Source organism: Artemia franciscana, unplaced genomic scaffold (genome assembly GCF_032884065.1).
Source record: "Artemia franciscana unplaced genomic scaffold, ASM3288406v1 Scaffold_1627, whole genome shotgun sequence".
In the NCBI taxonomy this organism is placed as follows: Eukaryota; Metazoa; Arthropoda; class Branchiopoda; order Anostraca; family Artemiidae; genus Artemia; species Artemia franciscana.
The window spans coordinates 38304-52886 of NW_027062892.1; positions in this window are offsets into that span (position 1 = coordinate 38304).

Genomic DNA, 14583 nt, shown 5'->3' on the forward strand with positions numbered 1-14583 from the left:
TATATGTTTTTAACTACGTAAAACTTGCGAATATACAACATTCTTTGCTGTCCCATCGTCTGTGCATATAAATAGATTGTCAGGTGACTCTTGAACATGCAACGCATAATGGTCCATGGGAAAACAATCCGTATTCAGATCTATACCTCATGATTCTATTGATTGCCCTTGAGCTTTGTTGATGGTGATTGCTAATCGACCATTTCCTTTGTTGCCGTCGTCATTTATATATCCCCCTGTGCCCCCCGGCGTTCCCGTTGTAGTTGTGTCCCTGTGTCCGGGTCGTCATTTATATTCCCTGTGTCCCCGTCTTCATTTGTGTCCCGGTGTCCCAGTCTGTGATTTCTATTTGAGTGTCCCGGGCGTCATTTATATTCGTCAGGATATTGTAGGGCATCGTAGCATCGATGAGTTTAAGCAATTCTTGTCAACTGATTGTTTCGCCTCTAAAGAATATTATCTCGAGGTAAGAACTGATCACCGACCACAACGATTGCCACTTCGTTGATAGTTGCGTATCAGGAGGCATCAATTCGATCGCTGTTTTTAAGCAGAAGCACTAAATTATTATTTTTGTGGAAAAGATGATATATATAAATATATATATATATATTTTCTTTTTAGTTTTTTTGTAGTTTTTACCTTTTTTAGTTTTTTCTTCTTTTGTATTAATGCTAAAGCCAAGGTTCAAACCTGGAGCCTCTCGGACCTAGAACCTGAAACATAACGCTTTACCAACTCAGCTACTTCGGCGTGAATACATTCGTTTTGAGCAGCTTCCTCGGGTGTTGCCATTGTTGTCCTGGTCGTCATTTATATTGCCTGTGTCCCGGTCGTCATTTGTGTCCCGGTATCCCAGTCTGTAATTTCTCCTTGAGTGTCCCGGTCGTTATTTATATTGTTTTTTACAATTTTTCTTTTTTCAGTTTTCTTTTTCTTCTTTATTTTTCAGCTTCACTATGAAATACATATTGCCGAACCTTTGTTTTTTTTAACTAAAATCTGGTAGGCATTGATGACCTTATCCAAGTCAAGATCCCAAACCCAATCATCATCGCTATCATTTTCAGTTTTGATATGTTTTGTCTCTCGCTGTCCAGGTGGATCTTCATCTAACTGCGCGGTTTTGCGTTCTTTAGCCTCAAGCCTGTTTCCTTGCTGTTCTTTTGATTCCTCGGCACGCTTTCTTTTCTGACTTTCTCTATCAGCAGTAAGTTTTTTGGCATAGACTCTTTGAGCATCTTCATCGGCTTTTGCCATTGTAAGTTCATCAGTCATTTTAAACTTAAACATTAATAGATTTCTACGTGAACATATATGTCTTAAATATCTTTAATGACGTCACCGTCATAGCAAAAATGACGACAACTAACTTCATGACGCCATTCGACACAGAAACATGACGTCACCTGATCCACAGACAGACAACTTATTTTTATATATATAGATAGATATAATTCTAAAATTGTCAGGTAGTTTTCCATTTTGAAATAAAAACTAAAAATTATTGCTCAGACAACATAAATATTTTTGATATTTACATAATAGCTTTGGTGGTTCTGGACTGAAAACTAAATATGCTAATCAAATTGGGAATTGCAATATTTTAGGTTGAAAAGGCAGATCCATTGGAATCATGAGAATGCGTGGAATAAGAAAAGCCTCACCCTCAAAAGGCCCTGTCAAGATTGTTGCCTCTATTACGTTATAACAGACATAACACGTCATTTGTGTCCCGGTGTCCCGGTCTGTAGTTTCGTTAGTCGACAAACATGACGTCAGACGACAAACAACTTCATGACGACATACAGCTCAATCCTTATAATGACGTCAGTCGACACAAAAACATGACGTCAGTCGACAGACAGACAAACAACTTATTTATATATATATATATATATATATATATATATATATCTATATATATAAAAATAAGTTGTCTGTCTGTGGATGTGTGGATGGATGTGTGGATGGATGTGTCAGGTGACGTCACCTGAAAAAACTGGATTAGGTGACGTCAAAACTGAAAAAACTAAAAAAAGGCAAAAACTACAAAAAAAACTAAAAACTAATAAAAAAAATAAAAAAGCTAAAAAACTAAAAAAACTATAAAGGTAAAAACCAATAAAAAACTAAAAAAAAAACTGAAAAAACTAAAAAAAGGCAAAAACTACAAAAAAAAACTAAAAACTAATAAAAAAAGTAAAAAAGCTAAAAAACTAAAAAAACTAAAAAAACTAAAAAAAGGTAAAAAACTAAAAAAAATAAAAAATAAAAAAAAACTAAAAAAAAGGAAAAAACTGAAAAATAAGCTAAAATAAAGGTAAAAACCAATAAAAAACTAAAAAAAAAAGGAAAAAACTAATAAATGACGACACTCAAAGAGAAAGCGACCAGGACAAAAAGCTAAAAAAAAAGGCAAAAACTACAAAAAAACTAAAAACTAATAAAAAAAATAAAAAAGCTAAAAAACTAAAAAAACTAAAAAAAGGTAAAAAACTAAAAAAACTAAAAACTAAAAAAAAACTAAAAAAGGTAAAAACTAAAAGAACTAAAAAAGAAAAAAATAAATGACGACACTCAAAGAGAAAGCGACCAGGACAAAAGGAATGTTCGATTAGCAATCAACAAAGCACCGGGACACAGGGAGTATAAATGACGACCAGGACACAAGTAAAAAAAAAAATTAACAAAACTAAAAAGAAGGTAAAAACTACAAAAAAACTAAAAAGAAAAAAAAACTAAAAACTAATAAAAAAACTAAAAAATCTAAAAATCTAAATAAACTAAAAAAGAAAAAAAAAGGAAAAAAATAAAGGAGAAAAACAAAACTAAAAAACGAATGTATATACAGACCGGTACACCGGGATACAAATGACGACCGGGACACAGGGAATATAAATAACGACCGGGACACAGGGACACAACTACAACGGGGACACCGGGGGAAACAGGGGGATATAAATGACGACCGGGACAAAAAAACTAAAAAGAAATAAAAACTAAAAACTAATAAAAAAAACTAAAAAATCTAAAAATCTAAATAAGCTAAAAAAGAAAAAAAAAGGAAAAAAATAAAGGAGAAAAACAAAACTAAAAAACGAATGTATATACAGACCGGGACACCGGGATACAAATGATGACCGGGACCCGGGACACAGGGAATATAAATGACGACCGGGACACAGGGACACAACTACAACGGGGACACCGGGGGAAACAGGGGGATAACCTGACAATCTATTTATATGCAAAGACAATGGGACAGCAAAGAATGTTGTATATTCGCAAGTTTTACGTAGTTAAAACCATATATATATATATATCTATATTCACAGGTGGGACATAGGGACACAACTACAATGGCGCGTAACTATTATGGCGCGTAACGACTTACGCGCGCGGGGGGGCTTGGGGGGGGCGCGAAGCGCCCCCACCAACTAGGTGTTGGGGTGGCGCGAAGCGCCACCCCAACAGCTAGTATATATATATATATATATATATATATATATCTATATATATAAAAATAAGTTGTCTGTGGATGGATGGATGGATGGATGTGTGGATGGATGTGTCAGGTGACGTCACCTGAAAAAACTGGATTAGGTGACGTCAAAACTGAAAAAACTAAAAAAAGGCAAAAACTACAAAAAAAACTAAAAACTAATAAAAAAAATAAAAAAGCTAAAAAACTAAAAAAACTATAAAGGTAAAAACCAATAAAAAACTAAAAAAAAAACTGAAAAAACTAAAAAAAGGCAAAAACTACAAAAAAAAACTAAAAACTAATAAAAAAAGTAAAAAAGCTAAAAAACTAAAAAAACTAAAAAAAATAAAAAAAGGTAAAAAACTAAAAAAAATAAAAAATAAAAAAAAACTAAAAAAAAGGAAAAAACTGAAAAATAAGCTAAAATAAAGGTAAAAACCAATAAAAAACTAAAAAAAAAAAGGAAAAAACTAATAAATGACGACACTCAAAGAGAAAGCGACCAGGACAAAAAACTAAAAAAAAAAGGCAAAAACTACAAAAAAACTAAAAACTAATAAAAAAAATAAAAAAGCTAAAAAACTAAAAAAACTAAAAAAAGGTAAAAAACTAAAAAAACTAAAAACTAAAAAAAAACTAAAAAAGGTAAAAACTAAAAGAACTAAAGAAGAAAAAAATAAATGACGACACTCAAAGAGAAAGCGACCAGGACAAAAGGAATGTTCGATTAGCAATCAACAAAGCACCGGGACACAGGGAGTATAAATGACGACCAGGACACAAGTAAAAAAAAAAATTAACAAAACTAAAAAGAAGGTAAAAACTACAAAAAAACTAAAAAGAAAAAAAAACTAAAAACTAATAAAAAAACTAAAAAATCTAAAAATCTAAATAAACTAAAAAAGAAAAAAAAAGGAAAAAAATAAAGGAGAAAAACAAAACTAAAAAACGAATGTATATACAGACCGGTACACCGGGATACAAATGACGACCGGGACACAGGGAATATAAATAACGACCGGGACACAGGGACACAACTACAACGGGGACACCGGGGGAAACAGGGGGATAACCTGACAATCTATTTATATGCAAAGACAATGGGACAGCAAAGAATGTTGTATATTCGCAAGTTTTACGTAGTTAAAACCATATATATATATATATATCTATATTCACAGGTGGGACATAGGGACACAACTACAATGGCGCGTAACTATTATGGCGCGTAACGACTTACGCGCGCGGGGGGGCTTGGGGGGGGCGCGAAGCGCCCCCACCAACTAGGTGTTGGGGTGGCGCGAAGCGCCACCCCAACAGCTAGTATATATATATATATATATATATATATATATATAAAATATATCATATATATCAATATTAATAAATCTATATATATAAAAATAAGTTGTTTGTGTGTTATGTCTGTCTGTCCGCATATGACGTCTGAATTATTTCATCATATACCAATTTAAAAACGAATGTATTCAAGCCAAAAAAAAACTAAAAAAACTAAAAAAAAGGTAAAAACTACAAAGAAAATAAAATGAAAAAAAACTAAAAACTAATAAAAAAACTAAAAAACTAAAAAACTAAAAAAAACTAAAAAGGAAAAATAGGAAAAAAACTGAAAAATATAGGAGAAAAACAACACTAAAAAAAATAAAAATAAAAAAAAACTAAAAAGGTAAAAACTACAAAAAAAACTAAAAAGAAAAAGGAAAAAACTAAAAAAACTAAAAAGAAAAAAAGGGGAAAAACACAAAAATTTATTTCATCATATACCAATTCAAAAACGAATGTATATACAGACCGGGACACCGGGACACAAATGACGACCGGGACACAGGGAATATAAATGACGACTGGGACACAGGGACACAACTACAACGGGGATGCCGGGGGGACTGGGGGATATGTAAATGACGACGGGGACAAATGGAATGTTCGATTAGCAATCACCACCAACAAAGTTCAAGGGCAATCATTAGAATCATGAGGTATAAGTAAAAAAAAACTAAAAAAAAGATAAAAAACTAAGAACTAAGAAAAGATCAATTCAAAAACGAATTTATATACAGACCGGGACACCGGGACACAAATGACGACCGGGACACCGGGACACAGGGAATATAAATGACGACCGGGACACTCAAAGAGAAATTACAGACTGGGACACCGGGACACAAATGACGACCGGGACACAGGGAATATAAATGACGATCGGGACACAGGGACACAACTACAACGGGGACGCCGGGGGGCACAGGGGGATATATAAATGACAACGGCGACACAGGGAATGTTCGATTAGCAATCACCGTCAACAAAGCTCAAGGGCAATCATTAGAATCATGGGGTATAGATCTGAATACGATTGTTTTTCCCATGGACAATTATATGTTGCATGTTCAAGAGTCGGTAAACCTGACAATCTATTTATATGCACAGACAATGGGACATCGAAGAATGTTGTATATTCGCAAGTTTTACATAGTTAAAAACATATATATATATATATATATCTATATATATAAAAATAAGTTGTCTGTCTGTGGATGTGTGGATGGATGTGTGGATGGATGTGTCAGGTGACGTCACCTGAAAAAACTGGATTAGGTGACGTCAAAACTGAAAAAACTAAAAAAAGGCAAAAACTACAAAAAAAACTAAAAACTAATAAAAAAAATAAAAAAGCTAAAAAACTAAAAAAACTATAAAGGTAAAAACCAATAAAAAACTAAAAAAAAAACTGAAAAAACTAAAAAAAGGCAAAAACTACAAAAAAAAAACTAAAAACTAATAAAAAAAGTAAAAAAGCTAAAAAACTAAAAAAACTAAAAAAACTAAAAAAAGGTAAAAAACTAAAAAAAAAAAAAATAAAAAAAAACTAAAAAAAAGGAAAAAACTGAAAAATAAGCTAAAATAAAGGTAAAAACCAATAAAAAACTAAAAAAAAAAAGGAAAAAACTAATAAATGACGACACTCAAAGAGAAAGCGACCAGGACAAAAAACTAAAAAAAAAGGCAAAAACTACAAAAAAACTAAAAACTAATAAAAAAAATAAAAAAGCTAAAAAACTAAAAAAACTAAAAAAAGGTAAAAAACTAAAAAAACTAAAAACTAAAAAAAAACTAAAAAAGGTAAAAACTAAAAGAACTAAAAAAGAAAAAAATAAATGACGACACTCAAAGAGAAAGCGACCAGGACAAAAGGAATGTTCGATTAGCAATCAACAAAGCACCGGGACACAGGGAGTATAAATGACGACCAGGACACAAGTAAAAAAAAAAATTAACAAAACTAAAAAGAAGGTAAAAACTACAAAAAAACTAAAAAGAAAAAAAAACTAAAAACTAATAAAAAAACTAAAAAATCTAAAAATCTAAATAAACTAAAAAAGAAAAAAAAAGGAAAAAAATAAAGGAGAAAAACAAAACTAAAAAACGAATGTATATACAGACCGGTACACCGGGATACAAATGACGACCGGGACACAGGGAATATAAATAACGACCGGGACACAGGGACACAACTACAACGGGGACACCGGGGGAAACAGGGGGATATAAATGACGACCGGGACAAAAAAACTAAAAAGAAATAAAAACTAAAAACTAATAAAAAAAACTAAAAAATCTAAAAATCTAAATAAGCTAAAAAAGAAAAAAAAAGGAAAAAAATAAAGGAGAAAAACAAAACTAAAAAACGAATGTATATACAGACCGGGACACCGGGATACAAATGATGACCGGGACCCGGGACACAGGGAATATAAATGACGACCGGGACACAGGGACACAACTACAACGGGGACACCGGGGGAAACAGGGGGATAACCTGACAATCTATTTATATGCAAAGACAATGGGACAGCAAAGAATGTTGTATATTCGCAAGTTTTACGTAGTTAAAACCATATATATATATATATATCTATATTCACAGGTGGGACATAGGGACACAACTACAATGGCGCGTAACTATTATGGCGCGTAACGACTTACGCGCGCGGGGGGGCTTGGGGGGGGCGCGAAGCGCCCCCACCAACTAGGTGTTGGGGTGGCGCGAAGCGCCACCCCAACAGCTAGTATATATATATATATATATATATATATATATATATATATATACTAGCTGTTGGGGTGGCGCTTCGCGCCACCCCAACACCTAGTTGGTGGGGGCGCTTCGCGCCCCCCCCAAGCCCCCCCGCGCGCGTAAGTCGTTACGCGCCATAATAGTTACGCGCCATTGTAGTTGTGTCCCTATGTCCCACCTGTGAATATAGATAGATATATATATATGGTTTTAACTACGTAAAACTTGCGAATATACAACATTCTTTGCTGTCCCATTGTCTTTGCATATAAATAGATTGTCAGGTTTACCGACTCTTGAACATGCAACATATAATGGTCCATGGGAAAACAATCTGTATTCAGATCTATACCTCATGATTCTAATGATTGCCCTTGAGCTTTGTTGATGGTGATTGCTAATCGACCATTCCCTGTCCCGGTGTCCCGGTCGTCATTTACATCCCCCTGTTTCCCCCGGTGTCCCCGTTGTAGTTGTGTCCCTGTGTCCCGGTCGTCATTTATATTCCCTGTGTCCCGGGTCCCGGTCGTCATTTGTATCCCGGTGTCCCGGTCTGTATATACATTCGTTTTTTAGTTTTGTTTTTCTCCTTTATTTTTTTCCTTTTTTTTTCTTTTTTAGCTTATTTAGATTTTTAGATTTTTTAGTTTTTTTATTAGTTTTTAGTTTTTTTTTCTTTTTAGTTTTTTTGTCCCGGTCGTCATTTATATCCCCCTGTTTCCCCCGGGTCGTCATTTATACTCCCTGTGTCCCGGTGCTTTGTTGATTGCTAATCGAACATTCCTTTTGTCCTGGTCGCTTTCTCTTTGAGTGTCGTCATTTATTTTTTTCTTTTTTAGTTCTTTTAGTTTTTACCTTTTTTAGTTTTTTTTAGTTTTTAGTTTTTTTTAGTTTTTTACCTTTTTTTAGTTTTTTTAGTTTTTTTTAGTTTTTTAGCTTTTTTATTTTTTTTATTAGTTTTTAGTTTTTTTGTAGTTTTTGCCTTTTTTTTAGTTTTTTTAGTTTTTTAGCTTTTTTATTAGTTTTTAGTTTTTTTTGTAGTTTTTGCCTTTTTTTAGTTTTTTTAGTTTTTTAGCTTTTTTATTTTTTTTATTAGTTTTTAGTTTTTTTTGTAGTTTTTGCCTTTTTTTTCTCTTTGAGTGTCGTCATTTATTAGTTTTTTCCTTTTTTTTTTTAGTTTTTTATTGGTTTTTACCTTTATTTTAGCTTATTTTTCAGTTTTTTCCTTTTTTTTAGTTTTTTTTATTTTTTATTTTTTTTAGTTTTTTACCTTTTTTTAGTTTTTTTAGTTTTTTAGCTTTTTTACTTTTTTTATTAGTTTTTAGTTTTTTTTGTAGTTTTTGCCTTTTTTTAGTTTTTTCAGTTTTTTTTTTAGTTTTTTATTGGTTTTTACCTTTATAGTTTTTTTAGTTTTTTAGCTTTTTTATTTTTTTTATTAGTTTTTAGTTTTTTTTGTAGTTTTTGCCTTTTTTTAGTTTTTTCAGTTTTGACGTCACCTGATCCAGTTTTTTCAGGTGACGTCACCTGACACATCCATCCATCCATCCATCCACAGACAACTTATTTTTATATATATAGATATATATATATATATATATATATATATATATATATATATATATATGGTAAATGTTCCATATCAGATATAACTGTCACAATTTTAGAAAATTTAGAATTAGAAAATTTAAATAAAGAAGAGAAGAATAATAGACTACGTAAACAGGAGGATTTCTGGATCCATACTCTTGGTACAGCTTATCCTTTTGGGTTAAATGATCGTGTAGCAAAATATGGTGACATGTCTCATGTTGTTGTTAAATGTATTGATGGTTTTATGGACCATCCTTCTTTTACTTGTCCTACCAAACGTAAAAAACGATCGAGAGGACATAGGAAAAATAATAGAAAAAATGAATTAGATGTACATATGCTTTCTATAGATCTATGCCAGCTACTTGAATCTAGGGGTATGATTTCTGTAATAAAGTGTCTAAATAATTTATCCAAGAGGAATTTAATCAAACTTTTCTGGATTGTGAAGAATAATACAGCTCTTGATTATAATTTTAAAGTAATATGTGATACAATTTGCATTCTATCTAAAACGAAATTTATTTCAAAAAAGAAAAAGTTCGATAAGATTAGTAATAAGGATAACAGATTATATTTACCTATTAATTTTACTTGTAAGCAGATTGAAGATATTAATTTACCAGAAATTTTAAATCAGCGGCATGTGAAACAGGCCCTTCCTAGTAATTTAAATTATAATGATAGTCCAGTTTTAACTTATAAATTTTCAAAAACTATTGGGCAAATTATTTTTAATTATAATTTAATACTAAAAAAACTAGATAGCGATATAAATTGGAAACCGGTTTGTAATTGTAAGCAACTTGGCCCATTTGTAAATCCTACTTACAAACATGTTATAACAGGGGACTTGTCAATAATAAAGCAAGATGATCTTCAAATTATAATGAATAAAGGGGCAAATTTCCGTCTTTCTCATCATCTGAAACCATCGAGTGTTCTTGATGGCTTGGAAAATGATTTTGATTTATTTATTGATAAGTGGTGTAAGAAAGAGAATAAAAATAAAGAGAGTTTTCAAAGTTGGAAGAATTTAATTATTAGTAGAGTAAGAAATAAAATATATTCTAACTTAAAAAATAGTAACACTAAATCATTATTTTATAATGCGAAGATTAAACAAGCAATTGCTAATCTAAAGAATGAATTTGTAATTGTGCCAGTGTATAAAGCTAATAATAATTTTGCCATAATTTGTCAGAAGCTGTATTGTGATATCTTAAAAAGGGAGTTAGGCACAACTAATGTTTATGAAAAGGTAAATATAGAGGATGAGAATTTAATTGAAAAGACTGAAGAAATACTTTTTAAAAATTTTAATATTAAAATAAATGACAATGATAAAAAGTTCCCTTTCCTATATTGGACTGTAAAATTTCATAAGAATCCCCCTAAACCACGGTTTATTGCTGGAGCAGCTAAATGTCCAACCCGCATTGCTGCTACTGACCTCTCTTTAATTTTAAAGGAAATTGTAAATAAACTTAAAACCTATTGTTCTGGTATTAAAAAATTTTCGAATTTTAATCCATATTGGAGTGTTAATAATTCACTGCAGGTGATAGATTCTTTAACAATGGTTTCAGCTAAAAGAATTGAGTCTTTCGATTTTGCGACAATGTATACTAATTTATCACTCAATTTAGTGTTAGATAATTTAAAAACTGTTATAAAGAAATCTTTCCTCTTATCTAGTAAAAGGTTCTTAAAAATAGACAGTTATAATAAAAAAGCCATATGGACAAACTGCTTTAATACTACAGTTAACTTGAGATGTTACAGCTTGGATATGATTTTTGAGTTATTGGAATTTGTTTTATACAATCTATATATATAAAAATAAGTTGTCTGTCTGTGGATGGATGGATGGATGTGTCAGGTGACGTCACCTGAAAAAACTGGATTAGGTGACGTCAAAACTGAAAAAACTAAAAAAAGGCAAAAACTACAAAAAAAACTAAAAACTAATAAAAAAAATAAAAAAGCTAAAAAACTAAAAAAACTATAAAGGTAAAAACCAATAAAAAACTAAAAAAAAAACTGAAAAAACTAAAAAAGGCAAAAACTACAAAAAAAAACTAAAAACTAATAAAAAAAGTAAAAAAGCTAAAAAACTAAAAAAACTAAAAAAACTAAAAAAAGGTAAAAAACTAAAAAAAATAAAAAATAAAAAAAAACTAAAAAAAAGGAAAAAACTGAAAAATAAGCTAAAATAAAGGTAAAAACCAATAAAAAACTAAAAAGAAAAAAAGGAAAAAACTAATAAATGACGACACTCAAAGAGAAAGCGACCAGGACAAAAGGAATGTTCGATTAGCAATCAACAAAGCACCGGGACACAGGGAGTATAAATGACGACCAGGACATAAGTAAAAAAAAAAAACTATCTATATATATAAAAATAAGTTGTCAAACTAAAAAAAGGCAAAAACTACAAAAAAAACTAAAAACTAATAAAAAAGCTAAAAAACTAAAAAAACTAAAAAAAAGGCAAAAACTACAAAAAAAACTAAAAACTAATAAAAAAAATAAAAAAGCTAAAAAACTAAAAAAACTAAAAAAACTAAAAAAAGGTAAAAAACTAAAAAAACTAAAAACTAAAAAAAAATAAAAAAAAGGAAAAAACTGAAAAATAAGCTAAAATAAAGGTAAAAACCAATAAAAAACTAAAAAAAAACTGAAAAAACTAAAAAAAGGCAAAAACTACAAAAAAACTAAAAACTAATAAAAAAAGGAAAAAACTGAAAAATAAGCTAACATAAAGGTAAAAACCAATAAAAAACTAAAAAGAAAAAAAGGAAAAAACTAAAAAAAATTTTCATCTAAAAAACTAAAAAAAACTAAAAAAGGTAAAAACTAAAAGAACTAAAAAAGAAAAAAATAAATGACGACACTCAAAGAGAAAGCGACCAGGACAAAAGGAATGTTCGATTAGCAATCAACAAAGCACCGGGACATAGGGAGTATAAATGACGACCAGGACATAAGTAAAAAAAAAAATTAACAAAACTAAAAAGAAGGTAAAAACTACAAAAAAACTAAAAAGAAAAAAAAACTAAAAACTAATAAAAAAACTAAAAAATCTAAAAATCTAAATAAACTAAAAAAGAAAAAAAAAGGAAAAAAATAAAGGAGAAAAACAAAACTAAAAAACGAATGTATATACAGACCGGTACACCGGGATACAAATGACGACCGGGACAGAGGGAATATAAATGACGACCGGGACACAGGGACACAACTACAACGGGGACACCGGGGGAAACAGGGGGATATAAATGACGACCGGGACAAAAAAACTAAAAAGAAAAAAAAACTAAAAACTAATAAAAAAACTAAAAAATCTAAAAATCTAAATAAGCTAAAAAAGAAAAAAAAAGGAAAAAAATAAAGGAGAAAAACAAAACTAAAAAACGAATGTATATACAGACCGGGACACCGGGATACAAATGACGACCGGGACACAGGGAATATAAATGACGACCGGGACACAGGGACACAACTACAACGGGGACACCGGAGGAAACAGGGGGATGTAAATGACGACCGGGACACCGGGACAGGGAATGGTCGATTAGCAATCACCATCAACAAAGCTCAAGGGCAATCATTAGAATCATGAGGTATAGATCTGAATACAGATTGTTTTCCCATGGACCATTATATGTTGCATGTTCAAGAGTCGGTAAACCTGACAATCTATTTATATGCAAAGACAATGGGACAGCAAAGAATGTTGTATATTCGCAAGTTTTACGTAGTTAAAACCATATATATATATATCTATCTATATTCACAGGTGGGACATAGGGACACAACTACAATGGCGCGTAACTATTATGGCGCGTAACGACTTACGCGCGCGGGGGGGCTTGGGGGGGGCGCGAAGCGCCCCCACCAACTAGGTGTTGGGGTGGCGCGAAGCGCCACCCCAACAGCTAGTATATATATATATATATATATATATATATATATATATATATATATATATATATATACCAGCTGTTGGGGTTCGCGCCACCCCAACACCTAGTTGGTAGGGAAGCTTCGTGCCCCCCAAGCCCCCCCCCCGCGCGTAAGTCTGTACGTGCCATATTAGTTACGCGCCACTGTAGTCCTGTGTACCACCTATGAATATAGATAGATTTATATATGTGTTTTGAACTACGTAAAACTTGCGAATATACAACACTAGCTGTTGGGGTGGCGCTTCGCGCCACCCCAACACCTAGTTGGTGGGGCGCTTTGCGCCCCACAAGCCCCCCCGCGCGCGTAAGTCGTTACGCGCCATATTAGTTACGTGCCATTGCAGTTGTGTCCCTGTGTCCCACCTGTGAATATAGATAGATTTATATATGTGTTTCAAACTACGTAAAAATTGCCAATATACAACATTCTTGGCTTTCCCATTGTCTGTGCATATACAAAGCCGTATGTACTAATAATGACGTCATAGGCAAATGCTCTTTTTACAAACAAACAAACATGCATACACACAACTCGTTTTCATATAGATAGATAGATACAATACAAATTAACTGCGTAAAACTTGCGAATATACAACATTCTTCGCTGTCCAATTGTCGCTGCATATAAATAGATTGTCAGGTTTACCGACCCTCGAACATGCAACGTACAATTGTCCATTGGAAAAACAAGCAGTATTAAGATCTATACCCCATTTTTCTAATGATTGACCTTGAGCTTTGTTAATGGCGATTGCAAATGCTAATCGAATTGGGAATTGCAATCTTTTATATTGAAAAGGCAGATCCGTTAGAATCATGGGAATGCGAGGAATAAGAACAGCCTCACCCTCAAAAGGCCCTGTCAAGATTGTGGCCTCTATTACGTTTTCCATTGTTTTTTTTTTTACGGCAAGTCGCGTACCATTGCAAAGCTTTGGTGGGTTGATATTTCTTAAAAGTATTATTGGTACGCCTATTTTTAGTTGTAGCACGTGTGGTGGAAACCCTGAAAGATCCACGGAATTTAAAAATTCAGATGGATAATTAACCGCTTCATTTGGTTCCAAAACTGTGTCGACTGACTTGTAAAGGACTGCCTGGTCTCGAATCCTGGTCAAAACAATATTGTTGATTTCGTGGACGTCTATATTTTTCTTCTATATAATAAAAAAATCTTCTATAATAACTAATCTTCTAGTCTGTCTGTCGAGTGACGTCGTGTTTGTCCGCATATGACGTCTGAATTATTTCACACTAATACAAAAGAAGAAAAAAAACTAAAAAAGGTAAAAACTACAAAAAAAACTAAAAAGAAAAAAAACTAAAAAAGCTAAAAAACTAAAAAAAACTAAAAAAAGGTAAAAAACTAAAAACTAAAAAAAACTGAAAAAACTAAAAAAAGGCAAAAACTAAAAAAAAACTAAAAACTAATAAAA